We start from the raw sequence: 12,908 nt of genomic DNA on the forward strand, positions 1-12,908 counted from the left end.
CTGAACATCATATCTGCTTGGAGTACATCTTAGTTGCAGAGAAGAGAAAAGGGGAGAAGAAAGCACTCTCCTTGCCTGTTAAGGATATAACCTAGAAGTTGCATATTACTTACTGTCGATTAGACAGAACTTAATCATATATCCACATCTAGCTTCAAGAAAGTCTGGGGAGTGTGGTCTTCAGCTGGTGGTCCATTTGCCCAGCTAAACTTGGGAGTTACAGAAACAGGAATGATTGGATATTAGAGTATAATTATTACCAGTATCAGTACCTGCCATACAGGTAAAAGCAGTTAGGGCTGGAATTTAAGCAGTAAAAATAGAATTGGTTTTTATGGCTATTCATAAAACTAATCTTCAGTCTAAAGAGATAAAAGTAAAATACTAGTCTGATAAAAAAAAACTTAATTACAGCTCCTGCTGTGTTTTCCTTTTCATCAGTCAGTATAATTTATATACAGTATAATGTACAGATCATAACTGTTGCAATTAATGAGATTTGACAATATATATAACCATCTAACCCACACCGTATTTAAACAGTAAGCATTTCCATTGCCCCAGAATATTTCTCTCTATCCCTTCTCAGCTAATCCCCTAAACTGAGGCAACCACTGTTTTGAATACCATCACCATAGAACAGGTGTGCTTTATGAGAATGAAATCAGAGCATATACTGTTTTACTTCTCTCAGTCAGAAAAACGAGGTTTAGGATTCATCTCTATTGCTGTGAGTAACATTCCACTAGACAAGCTTACCACAGTTTTTGTCCATTTTTCTATTTATGAACATTTGAATTGTGTATGTTTGGACTGCTATGAATAAAGTGATGATGAATATTCACACGTATTTTTTCTGCACATTTATTTTTACTTCTTTTGGGTAAATGCCTAGAAGTGGAATTACTGGGTCACAGGATTGATAAATATTCAGAAGAATTTGCTAGTTTCCCTACTAGCAGTTTATGAGTTTCAGTTGCTCTAAATCCTCACCAATATATGCTTTTGGCAGAATTTTCCATAGAAGCTATTCTAATGAATTTTTTGGGTTTTGAAAGAACAAAGATAAAATTTTGTCTCTGACTACTCACATATTATCATGTTTTTCAATAAATTTCTTTTAAAGGCAGTAAATAAGAAAATGTGTATAACATTTTGAAATATAAAATCTTATACAGAAAAAAATGACCCTATGTCGAGTTTTTAATAGGAAGGACTCTTTCGAACTGTTTATGGTGTAATGGAATGCTTGGAATCAGAAGACCATGGTATCGCCTGTGAGACCCAACATTGTCCTGTGGAAAGAGGAGATAGCAATAGTCTTTACAAGGTTTTTGTGAAATCTAAAGTGCCTAACTCTAGCATGGTGCTGAACATAGAGCAAATGTATAATATGTTTAAATGGAATTTAAGATGAGGTAGTCATTCAAATAATCATGATCATGAACATTATAATCGCCATCCTCATCATCACTACTATCATCATTAAATCATATCACTACCTTTAACTGAAATTATACCATACTTCAAGAACACTTATATTTTCTAGTTAAATTCTCAAAACAAGCCTTAACTTTGATATTTAAAATTTTCATGCAACTTCTGAACCTTCTATCAACAACTTATAGCTTGCAGCAAGAAACGCTTGTTGCACCGGGCCATTTGTTTGCTAGAGGAGTTGCTGATATCAGGAGCTTGGACTAACATGGAGGTGTAACCTAGTGCAGACTAGCACTCATGGGCAGAATGCTGCCATGGCACAGACGCTGCATTTCCTCAGCATCCTGTGGGGAGGGCACCTTCTCTCAGTGCCTAACTCCGTGGTATATTTAGCAGTGGCTCATACCATTCATGCTCTCTGCAGTATTTTAAGGGAATTAGGGACTTGGGCATCTGCTCATTCTCTGGTTGCAGTTTTCTAGTCTGTTTCAAGGGACACTGTGTTTGTTTAAATATATTTCATGTACCCATATAATATATGATAAATTTGAACTCAGAAAGGGTACATGATTTGCCCAGGGTTGTAGAGTTAGCAAGTTGAAGAACCAAAATTCAGCTCTGGTCTGTGTGACTCAAAGCCTCTATTCTGAATTGCTGTGATACGTGAACTTAACTGGAATTTTATTCATCATTTATATTAAAACCTGACCCCAAGTTTCTTTTTAGTACACAATCCAAAACATCCCTCATACTGCACAAATGAGAAATCAAACATAATAAATCTGTACATGCAGGGACATGGTAACAGAAAATGATGACATTGATCCAACTATAATCATTTGGGTATCTAAGTCATTTCAAAGCAAATCTCTGGAACACAATTTTGTCTCAAAGACTGGAGAGAACAAAACTCTGAGTCAGAACTGTAGTTCTCCATTTAATAGCCCTGTAACTTGAGATATGTTACTTAACATTTTAAGACTGTTTTATTATATGTCAAATAAAGATACTGGACTGGAACAAATTCAAGAGTTATACTGTACAATGTAGTGACTATAGTTAATAACAATATATTGTATTCTTCCTTTTTTTTTTTTTGAGTCAGGATCTTGCTCTGTCACCCAGGCTGGAGTGCAGTGGAATGATCTCAGCTCACTGCACCCTCCACCTCCTGAGTCAAGCGATTCTTATGCCTCAGCCTCCCAAGTAGCTGGAATTACAGGTACGTGCCACCATGCCTGGATAATTTTTGTATTTTTAGTAGAAATGAGGTTTCGCCCTGTTGGCCAGGCTGTTCTCAAACTCCTAACATCAAGTCATCTGCCTGCCTTACCCTCCCAAAGAGCTGGGATTATAGTCATGAGCTACCATGCCCGGCCTAAATGTATTGTATTCTTGAAAATTGCTAAGGGAGTACATTGTGTTTCCAACACAAATAAATGCTTAGTATGTGGGAGAATGCATAAATTAATTTGCTCAACTTAGGCATTCCACAACGTATACATATTTAAGAACAACACGTTGTATACAATAAATATATACAATTTTTATTTGTCAGTCAAAAAGTTATATTAGGACTTCTTCACAAGTATGTGTGAAGATTAAACAAAATTTATGTTTCATATTTTGATTCTAAGAAATCATTGATTATAAATAGCATGAATTATTTTATTTGTAGTGGGGAAAAAATACCAATAGTTGTAAACTGTCATTGATTATGAGACATATCTGAATTTCAGAGATGTTAAAGTGCAGAAGATGTATGTCTGAAACATCAGTAAAATGCTTAGTGGCTGCTACATAGGCTCCCACTAAATGATTATCTTTCCTTGAGATTTTTGTTATTATCGCTATTATCATCACTGTGTAAACCCATAAAAAACTGGCACAGAGAAAAGTTCCTAAAATAAGATGTCTCAGAACATAATAGAAAAATGATTCCCTGAGGCCTCCTGGTGTCGACAACTCTATCTATTGGTATATCAATCACTGTGATACCAGGACCTCACTCATTTACCAACCACAATACCTGCTTTGTTTTACTTAAATTGTATTACATTAAGCCACTATTGGTGAGAGGATTTTTCAGAGGGAAGTCTGAAAAGGAAAGGAGAAAAATTCTCCTAGTGATGCAAATAAAATGAAGTCCCTCTTGGTTATGTATACTGAGCAATACAAGTCACATGTTTGAAAGTTAGGTATTTTCTTCATTATCATCCAAAAATATGGAAAAAAAATCCCTGAGACAGAAAAGTATCTCTCTTTTTATTTTTAAAGGTAATACACTAATGATGGATGAATAGTGCTTTTTTAAGTATATATTCTATAAGGAAGATAACTCCTTAGGAAAAAAGATTATTTGGGTTCAAATCAAATCAAGATTCAGTATTTTCTAGTGTGTGATCTTAAGCAAGCTATTCACCCTCTCTAAGCATGTGTTCTTAGTTGTAAAATGGCATAACAACACTTACATTTCAGAGTTCTTTTAATATCCTTCCCATGTGCAATTCCTTCTGTTCTTGCTTTTCTCCTGGTAACCTCCACTTGTACTTTATATCTTAGTTCAAGTACCTTCTCCAGAAAAAATTATAGCAGTACCCCAAGTAACTCTCTTTTTTGGACATTATAAGTTTAATTTGAAAAATTACTTTGACAAAAACATTTTAAATTTGTGTCTTCCACTAGATTATGACTTCTGTGTTGTTAAAAGCCATGTATATCATTGTTTTATTCCAAGCCCCTACTGTAGCACCTGGAACACTGTAGGTGCTTCATCGTTTTCAAATGAATGTATGAATAAATGGACAGATGAAAAAAGTGAGGTAGAATGCCTAGCTTAACTCTTGACATTGAACAAGCCCCCAAACGGTAGCCATTGTAATTTCTCCAACAGTTCAATGCCATTTTTTATGAAAACCTTTGGAAATTCCATTTTATCTTCTTCCTGTGATGCCATGTTGCAGTCATTTTACTTGCACTACGCCTTCCTGTCTGGGCCTTAGCTCTATTTTCACAGATTGTTTGGACCCACATGGCTGAAAGACGGTTTCTGAGTATGTTTGTCATTGCATGGTGGGTTGCAACAATCTATATCCATCTGATTGGACTTCAGTGGAGATTTGTTTCTTTACAAATTATGGCACTTCCTCCTACTGTGAGTGAGAGCGAATCAACGGCTGCTGTAGAAGTGCCAGCACCTACACAGGCTTTCCAATTATCCATGAAGCCCAAGTGACAGAAAGAGCAATAGTCTTTGCTTGAGAAGTTGCCTTGGGGAGAAGCATAGCCATTTTTAAGTGTGATGAACAAGTGGATTGGAAAGAATAAGTGAGAGCACCTGAATGGACCCACAGTAAGGCAGAATGTTTTCATCATGATAATCTCTGCTAGGCCCATTCCATCATTCTTAGGGTACAAAGAGCCCTATTTCTGCATGGCAAAAGTTGTACAGAATGAGCTGGGTAGATATTCTTAGAGATTTCTTAAAACTAGTGCAGCTTATTTCCATGTGTATGAATTGAGCATGCAGAGACCATTGACCAAAACTGTGGCATCAATCTGGTTTTAATCTAACAATGGAGTTTTTTCTACTTCACTTGGATTCTGAGGTCAGACTGTGTGAGTTTGAATCCCCATTCCACTGCTTATTGGATGTGTCTAATGCTCCGTCCATTATCAGTGTTATTTGAGTGGTTGTTATAACCATGTAATGCAACCCCACTTTAAAGAAATGTCACAGGTAGTAATGCTAAGAATAGAATTTTAACCCAGTTATATTGGGTTGGAAAGTTCATGTTCTTTCCACTATACAATGATATTCACTCTAATAATATTATTAACTAAAGTGTGCTTAAGTGCTACTCATCACAAACAAAATGTCACGAGGTATTTTTGACAGAGCTTTCACTGTTTAAATCCACAGTATTTGGATTCTGAGGATGAGTGGTTGGAAGCTCCAGAGGCTAGGGTCAGAGACCAGGCCCTAATAAATAACCTTTATTTCTCCAGTGCCTATCACAAGGCATAGTAGATAATGGGGACTCAGTATATGTTATAATGATACTGTCAGAGGAGGAAATGAGAAGTCAGAAAGAAGAACAAACTGAGTGGGAAAATGTTCGATGGTCTTGAACATCCCTTGCTGCTTATATTGTTTTGTGATATGTTTTCCAAGTCACCAAGTATTTTTCTCATCCCCCCTTTGTGTAAACTCTATTTACTCAACATTTCAGATGTGAACACGCCGTCCAGATATTATGTGCTGATTGCCACGTGATTGATGCCACATATAAAATGACTACTGTTTTTGCTAGATTAGTATTCTTTTGTTAAAGCAATTTAAGACTAAGAGAGTTTTTTGGCAACTGCATCCCATTTACCCAGATCTATTCTCAGTTTGTTGTTAACTGAAACCCAGGAACCTTTTGACTTAAACTCCAATCTCTTGCACATATGTTTTTGAGCTAAAACTCAGTTCTGTTGGGCTACTCATTGGGAAGTGTTTTTTTCTTTTTTTTTGTTTTGCTTTTTTTATTTTTGAAAGAAGTAGAGTTGTAGGAATTGTTTAGATGATGGAAGTGGATAGGTTGAACTTAAATGCAGGTAGAAGAAGCTTGTCTGGTCGAGGGTATGTCCTGGAATGGCTAAAGAGATTGGTAGCTCTAAGTTCCAAGGGATGGCCTGGCAAAGGAAGGAAGACAGCTTGAGAGAACATCCTGCAGCAGAGGAGGAAGGACCTAGAGGTAACATGTGCTGTAATGAAAAAAATGGCTGTAAAGCCTGGTGAGGGCTAGGAAAATGTGAGATTTGGGGAACTTGGAGTCTTTCATCTTTCCCATCACCTTGAACCCCTTTGAGAAGACTTCCTGTACTTCAAAATACCAAACAGTATCTAAAGCAATAGCTTTTTTATGCCCAGCAAATTGGAATGTCTACCTCCACTGGTTAAAATAAGGGTAAAAATAGCTTGAGCATGCAAACTTGATTTGAGGGCAGCATTTCTTCTATAAGTCCCATATATCGAGATGATTCATAATTACAGTGGATGCTAGAAATAGAAATTCCATTGTGGCACTGCAGAGTATTCGAACATTCAATTATTGCCTTTTGCATACTATGCCTAATGACTCTCAGCAGTTAATAGCTAATATGAAAAGCACAAAGCCATTTATCACATTTTAAAAATATTCAATTTCTGGCTGCTTTTGTGACTTTCTACTCTGAAAGCCAAAATTTATCTTCACCACCCTTTCATTCCTTCTCTTTCTACCCATTCTAAAGAACTAATTTTCTTCATGCCCTGACATCATTTCTGCTTGAACTTCTTTCTGGAAAGAGTTTACAAAGTATTTGTTTCATAGCCTTAAGATTTGGTTAGAGACATTGTTAATAAGTGAATTAAAAGTAGGAGCGCAACCTAATACGTATTTAAAAGAAGAATTATTAAGCCAATCTGGCTTCAGCCATCATAAACAGAAGCTATTCTTGCTTTCAATAGCTTAGAATATTATTACTAAAAAAATGTAATTAAAGCGTTTAGTGATTTAAGAAAGACTAAAGAAATGCAGTTCCTAACATGTTTCCATTAACAGATCTTTTGAGAACAACATACCTTTATAAAAGCTACCCTGAACAACAAAGAGGATGTAATTATTCAGGTTTTGTCAATCGTTGGTCTCTGGAGCAGTGGGTGGGGAGGAGGATACTGGCATACTCACAAACTGATACACCCCCAGGGGCCACACAGGGCTTGGTCCCAGTTACCTGTAAGGTTGTCTTTAGAATAGGGTTGTCTTTAGATTATAGAATTGCCTCATTTACCTCAAGAAACCTAAGATCTTCATCTCAAAGATAATCAAAGTATATAGAATATCTTCTTGGAAGCCACGGCTTACTCTTTCAACTAAGGTGCCAGGTTGTGTATTATTCTCTTGTTTTCCCCTAATTTCTCCATCTCCCTAAGTTGTTGTTGTTGTTTTGAGATGGGGTCTTGGTATATCACATAGGCTGGCAGGCTGCTCCTAAACTTCTGGGCTCATGCTATCCTGTCTTTGCTTCCCAAATCATTGGGATTACAAGCATGAGCCACCGCAGTAGACTTTTCCTTCTTTCTTTCTTGCAGGAAATAACCTGTATTTTCCCATCTGCAAAACTTGGTGGATAACCATTATATCACCTGCTTCACAGTGTAGATGGATTTTTACAGAAAGTGGTAATCACACATGACATGTGCTATTTGTGCACTCTGTATGAGACAAGGGCAATTATCTTATTTGTGTAGATGCAAAGGAGTTCCTCCTATCACACAGCTCCTGTTCAACCATAGCATCCCATCTCAGATGGTCTGTCACCAAGAATAGGTTTTCAGCTCTGCTATTCCATAACTGTACTTCTTAGCTCCAGAAAATTAAGATCTTAGGAGGCTAAAAATTGGCCAAGTCAACATTACTGGGCAGATCTGTATCTGTAATGAAGAAAGCAATTTCCTTTATATTGTCTTATCTGGAAGTGTGAATGGAGAGACATATAGCATCAACAGGGCTATGCAGATAAATCCTGGGATATCTGCAATAATTTAGCTAAGATCCTGCTACTGGAATTCAGCAAATTTTGAAAGGAGTTTAGGTGTTAGGAAGAAGGTATGTCTTGACCTGGCAGTTGGAGAGGGCCTGTTTTGTGATCCAATGTTGGAGGGCATCCCGAGAGATTGAAGGGCCAGCTGAGAAGGTTGAAAGGTCTGGAGACGGGCAGGTAATGTTTTACTTACACATGAGCGTAACTGTTAGTTCTGTTATTCTCAAAAGATTTTGAATAATGATGTGTGCATCGAAACATATTCTTTTCATTAGGAGAGCCATGGCTATAGATAGAAAAGATAAAGAATAAAATCCATAAATCACACACAAAGGAAGAGTAGTATATATGACTAGGGGAAAACTGTTCTCAGTGGCATCTGGGATAAGGTCCAAGAGGGATGAATTTACACTATTCAAAGAAGTTTAGGTTAGACTGGAGAAAGCATCTTTTCTGGGATAATTATATGATACTAGAAAATTTCATGAGTTGTGGAATCTCTGGTGAAATGTCCGGTCATTTCCATTTATATTTCTCATTTTTGTTCCCTGAAACTTTCTTTGGAGACTATTTGAACTAGAAAAGTGATTTACTTTGTTTCATTTTCGAGAGTAACAACATTTTGGTCACGAAGTAAAGACTCTTGATTAGCTCCATTTTAGATTTGAGAAAGAATTAGAAGGACATTTCATTTCTATTCTTGTTAAACTCTTTCAATGGTCTCTTTGAACCTACGGCCTCTGCCTAACCAAGTCAAATGTAGTGAATATTGGTGAAACTGTTGATTCCAGATAATGATTGCAGTGACATACTTTTCACTCTAGTCAAGTGAGCATTCACAAGTGGGCCTAGTGCCTGGGTAATGCCTGGTCGCAAGTGAGATGGATAAACAAATTATAAACATGAAGATTCAGACTCTGCCATTAGAGTTGTTACATATATATGCTATATAATCATATAATATCTTAATATATTATATCTTGTATTATGTATTATATAATATTTAATATATAATATATCATATAATACATATGATATATAACATGGTATATATAACATGGATATTTGTATATATATATAATATATATAAGTTTAGTGCAGACTTCTGTGGGAAGAGACAATGCTCCAATGAAGAAGAGTGATCTCATGTTCAATGTGAGGGAACAGGAAGAACAATAAACGTAGGGCCTAGTCTTCAAAATGAAATTGTACTACCAACTAACCCAAGGAAAACTAGTAGGAGTTGCTATTTAAATAGACCCTTCATTAGTTTTTCTGTTTTAAAATGAGAATAAAATGTGGACAAACAAATGCTGAAGGCTGCCTGGTATTCTTGGGTATGTACTGCTGTGGGGAAACTCGTGGAGTATAGTTTGGATTTAATTTGGGGACATTTTCTTATTTAAAGTTTCAGCTTGTATCTGATTAGCAAAGATGAAACAATTTAGCATATTTCATATTCCTCAATTTTTCAATTTTTAAGGTTTTAAAAAACATTCTTCTATATCCTGCTTTTCTATATCCTGAAGTGAGAGAGCTTCATTGTTAGGATAGCCAGTGATATAAATGTAAGAGTCATGAATCAGAATGCTGCTTAGAAAATTATTCTCTCTTTATGGGGTAAATGTTTTTAGTTCACATGCATTGCCAACACCTCGTCTCCATTTATTTCTTAAGGTTGTATCTGGGAGATGTTGTGTCAGTCTGACCTGATTCATTAAAGTAACTCACAGGAACAATTTCTTGAGGTAGTGGCTTCATGCCTGATCCCTGAAGGGCTTGTGGAATCACTGACCTACTAAAGCTCTCTTGAAGCCACATTCAGGGTAAGGCTTCAGAAAAGGAGGGGCTGGCTTTCATTACTTGTTTTAGGATAATTTCTTTCTTTCCTTCTTTCCTTCCTCCCTTCTTTTCCCTCCCCTCCCTCCATCCCTCCCTCCCTCTCTCCCTCCCTCCCTCCCTCCCTCCCTTCCTTCCTTCCTTCCTTCCTTTCTTCCTGTTTTTCTTCCTCTTAGAGAAAGGCAGATAGATGGACATGGGCTAAACAAATTTGACTAAGAAAAATCTAGAATGAGTTAAGTGCTGCACATCTGATGGCTCCTGGTAACTCCTGGCATGAAAGGAAATTGAAGTGGAAACTAAACAGAGACTGACTAGCAGAAATTGATTTCATTTCCTCTTCCTCTTTCAGCCCCCACACACCTATCTTCTCTACTCTGCACACATATGATATCGTTTTTGAACCTTGGTGGAGAAAAAATTGGGAGAGTCTGGTTATCAAAAGCTTTTATTTCATATTAGACTTCATCCTTGTGGCTCATGCCCATTATCTATCACCAGAACACTTGACAGTTTTTCCCACAAGGCCAGTTTGAGAGCTTCCTCTTTGGTATCTTCAATGCACAGACCAATCTTATATTAAAACACTGATCACACTGAATTGCAGTATGTTGATTATATTGCTTTATTTCCTAGCATAGTGTGGGCTACTTGATAGAAAAGAACATTACTCATTTATATTTGTATCCCCAGTGACTAGCAGAGTATCTAAACATAGTAGCTTATCATGAATTGCAAATGAATATCAAATTCATGGATAATTGCATGGATGCATAGATGGATGGGTGGATGATGGATGGATAGACAGGTAGATGGACATCTGAGTTTTGAACGCCTATTGTCTAGAACCTTAATATTTCTCCTCTAAAATAGTGAAGGTTTAATGAATACCTGTAACAATTTTCCTAATATTCTGTGACTCATTGACTAAAGCTCCTGCCTGAAAACATGCCTCTGGATTCTGACCTTTTTATTTTGTTCTCCTGGTGAGAGTTCCTGAATCCTGTTGCCTTAACGACCTGGAGTCTGAATCCTATTCTGCCTGTTGCATTTTCCTGTTTATTTCTAGGTTTGTGGCTTGTCTGGGTTTGGGTCTCCTGTATTTAAGTCTCCTGTCTTTTCCTGGTCTCTCTCCCAGAAAAGTAAAAAAGCCCTTATCCTATGAAATGCTACACCAGACTTTCTTAATAATCCAATATGTCACAGAGGCCTCAATATACATGCTAGGGGAAAGCATGGTTATAGTGCTTCTATTCATCCATCACTTACCCACCTTTTCCATATCATTTTTTGAGTAAATATTTTTTACTGGCTCTTTCCACAGGACTTTAGACCTTCTCATAGTGTATATGTATATACAGATGCACATATGTTCCAGATACACTATGTGTATGTGTATGCTTGGAATAAATGATGAATAAACTGAATGCCTGATTTCAAGAAGCTTAACATTTACTAGAAATAGGCATGTCAATGATTAAGTATAATAATGTGTTACAATTTGGATGTGATGATAGAAGAGGGTATAGTCAATATTGCCTAAATGAGATGGCAGGAAAGCTTGAGCCGAGCTAATGAGGAACTGCAAGATCATTATAACTGGAGATTAGAACACTAGAGAAAGGAAATACACTGAGGCTGATATGTTGAAGGTGGGTGTAGGATACCTGGATAAAGATGGCCAGGACATGCAGGGTGGGTCTGAATTTCAACAGTGAGGGTTGGACTGGGAAAAGGAAATGTGGCTTTCAGTATCCTCTGTGTGCAGGCAAATGAAGGGAAGGAGATGAGCTCATTCAGGGAAGATATTTAGCAAGAGAAGAAGAGTATGGACAGAATTCTGGAGAACAACACTTAAGTAGGCAGAAAGGAACCAATGAAAGGGACTGAGGAGGAATCCTCAGAGTTGTAGCTGAAGGACAGGCATTTGCAAAGAAATGGTGGGCAACAGTGTAGAATAAACTTTAAAGTTACTTGGATTTGATATACAATGATCAACCATTTATTTGTCATTTACCATGTTCTAGGCAGTCTGCAGTCTGTGAAGTATAGGATATTTAAGACAGAATATTGCTAGGTCCTGCCTTACAGTAACAGCAGTACATTAAAAAATAAATACAAATAAACAATTCCTGGGAAGTGGGATAAGAGCTTTGCTGAGGGTGCTTATGCAATGATAGAGAAAAAACCGAGTGAGTGGGGAGAGTTGCTGAGCCAATCCAGTCTTTCTGGAGCAGGAAAGACATTGACTCAGCAACTCTCCCCACTCACTTGGTTTAATAGATGAAAAAGTTTGGGGAAGTGAATAGGCTTTGCTAGGAGAAAACTGGAGATGCATTCAGGGAAGGATCAGAAGTATGAAAAGGTCTATTTCAACGTCATGACTCATTCTTTATCTAATGGCCAAAAATGAAAGAACGACGTTGAGTATTTAAAGCAGATTCTAAAGTTGCAGTAAGCTAGACACAACTCTCTGTGGCTTCCCTTCATTCCCCTCTGAAGGTTTACATTCAGTGCCATTCGTTTTCCAAAATCAAATCACAGGAGTCACATCTCACACAAGAGAGAGGTCCAAAGAGTAGAGGGCTTTTCAATGTTTATTTGCTGAAGCTGCCACTTGCTCTGGGGCCCCATAAGTAAAATTTTATTTCTAACAAATGTAGTCTTTAGTTTTCTGCAGCCCAGGGACCAGAATTTTGAATTTGGAAAATAATGCTCTTTCACTGATTAGATTTTCAATGGTATTTGTTCACCTTCTTTTAAAAAAACACAGCATTTCTTTTCGTGTGTGTGTTTTTTTTAGACAGGGATCTTGCTCTGTCATCCAGGCTGGAGTGCAGTGGTGTGATTACAGCTCACTGCAGCATCTACCTCCCTAGGCTCAGGTGATCCTCCCACCTTATCCTCCCAAGTAGCTACAGGTGTGTGCCAACAGACCCAGCTAATTTTTGTAGAGACAAAGCTTCGCTACATTGCACGGGAACATTTTGTTTCTGATTTTATGGTCATGCCCTTTGACACATGAAGGAAAGAAGAGACACCCATAGTTCCAGCAC

The sequence above is a fragment of the Aotus nancymaae genome, unplaced genomic scaffold, assembly GCF_030222135.1.
Source record: "Aotus nancymaae isolate 86718 unplaced genomic scaffold, 86718_ANA_hifiasm-v0.15.2.pri h1tg000059l, whole genome shotgun sequence".
NCBI classification, from domain to species: Eukaryota; Metazoa; Chordata; class Mammalia; order Primates; family Aotidae; genus Aotus; species Aotus nancymaae.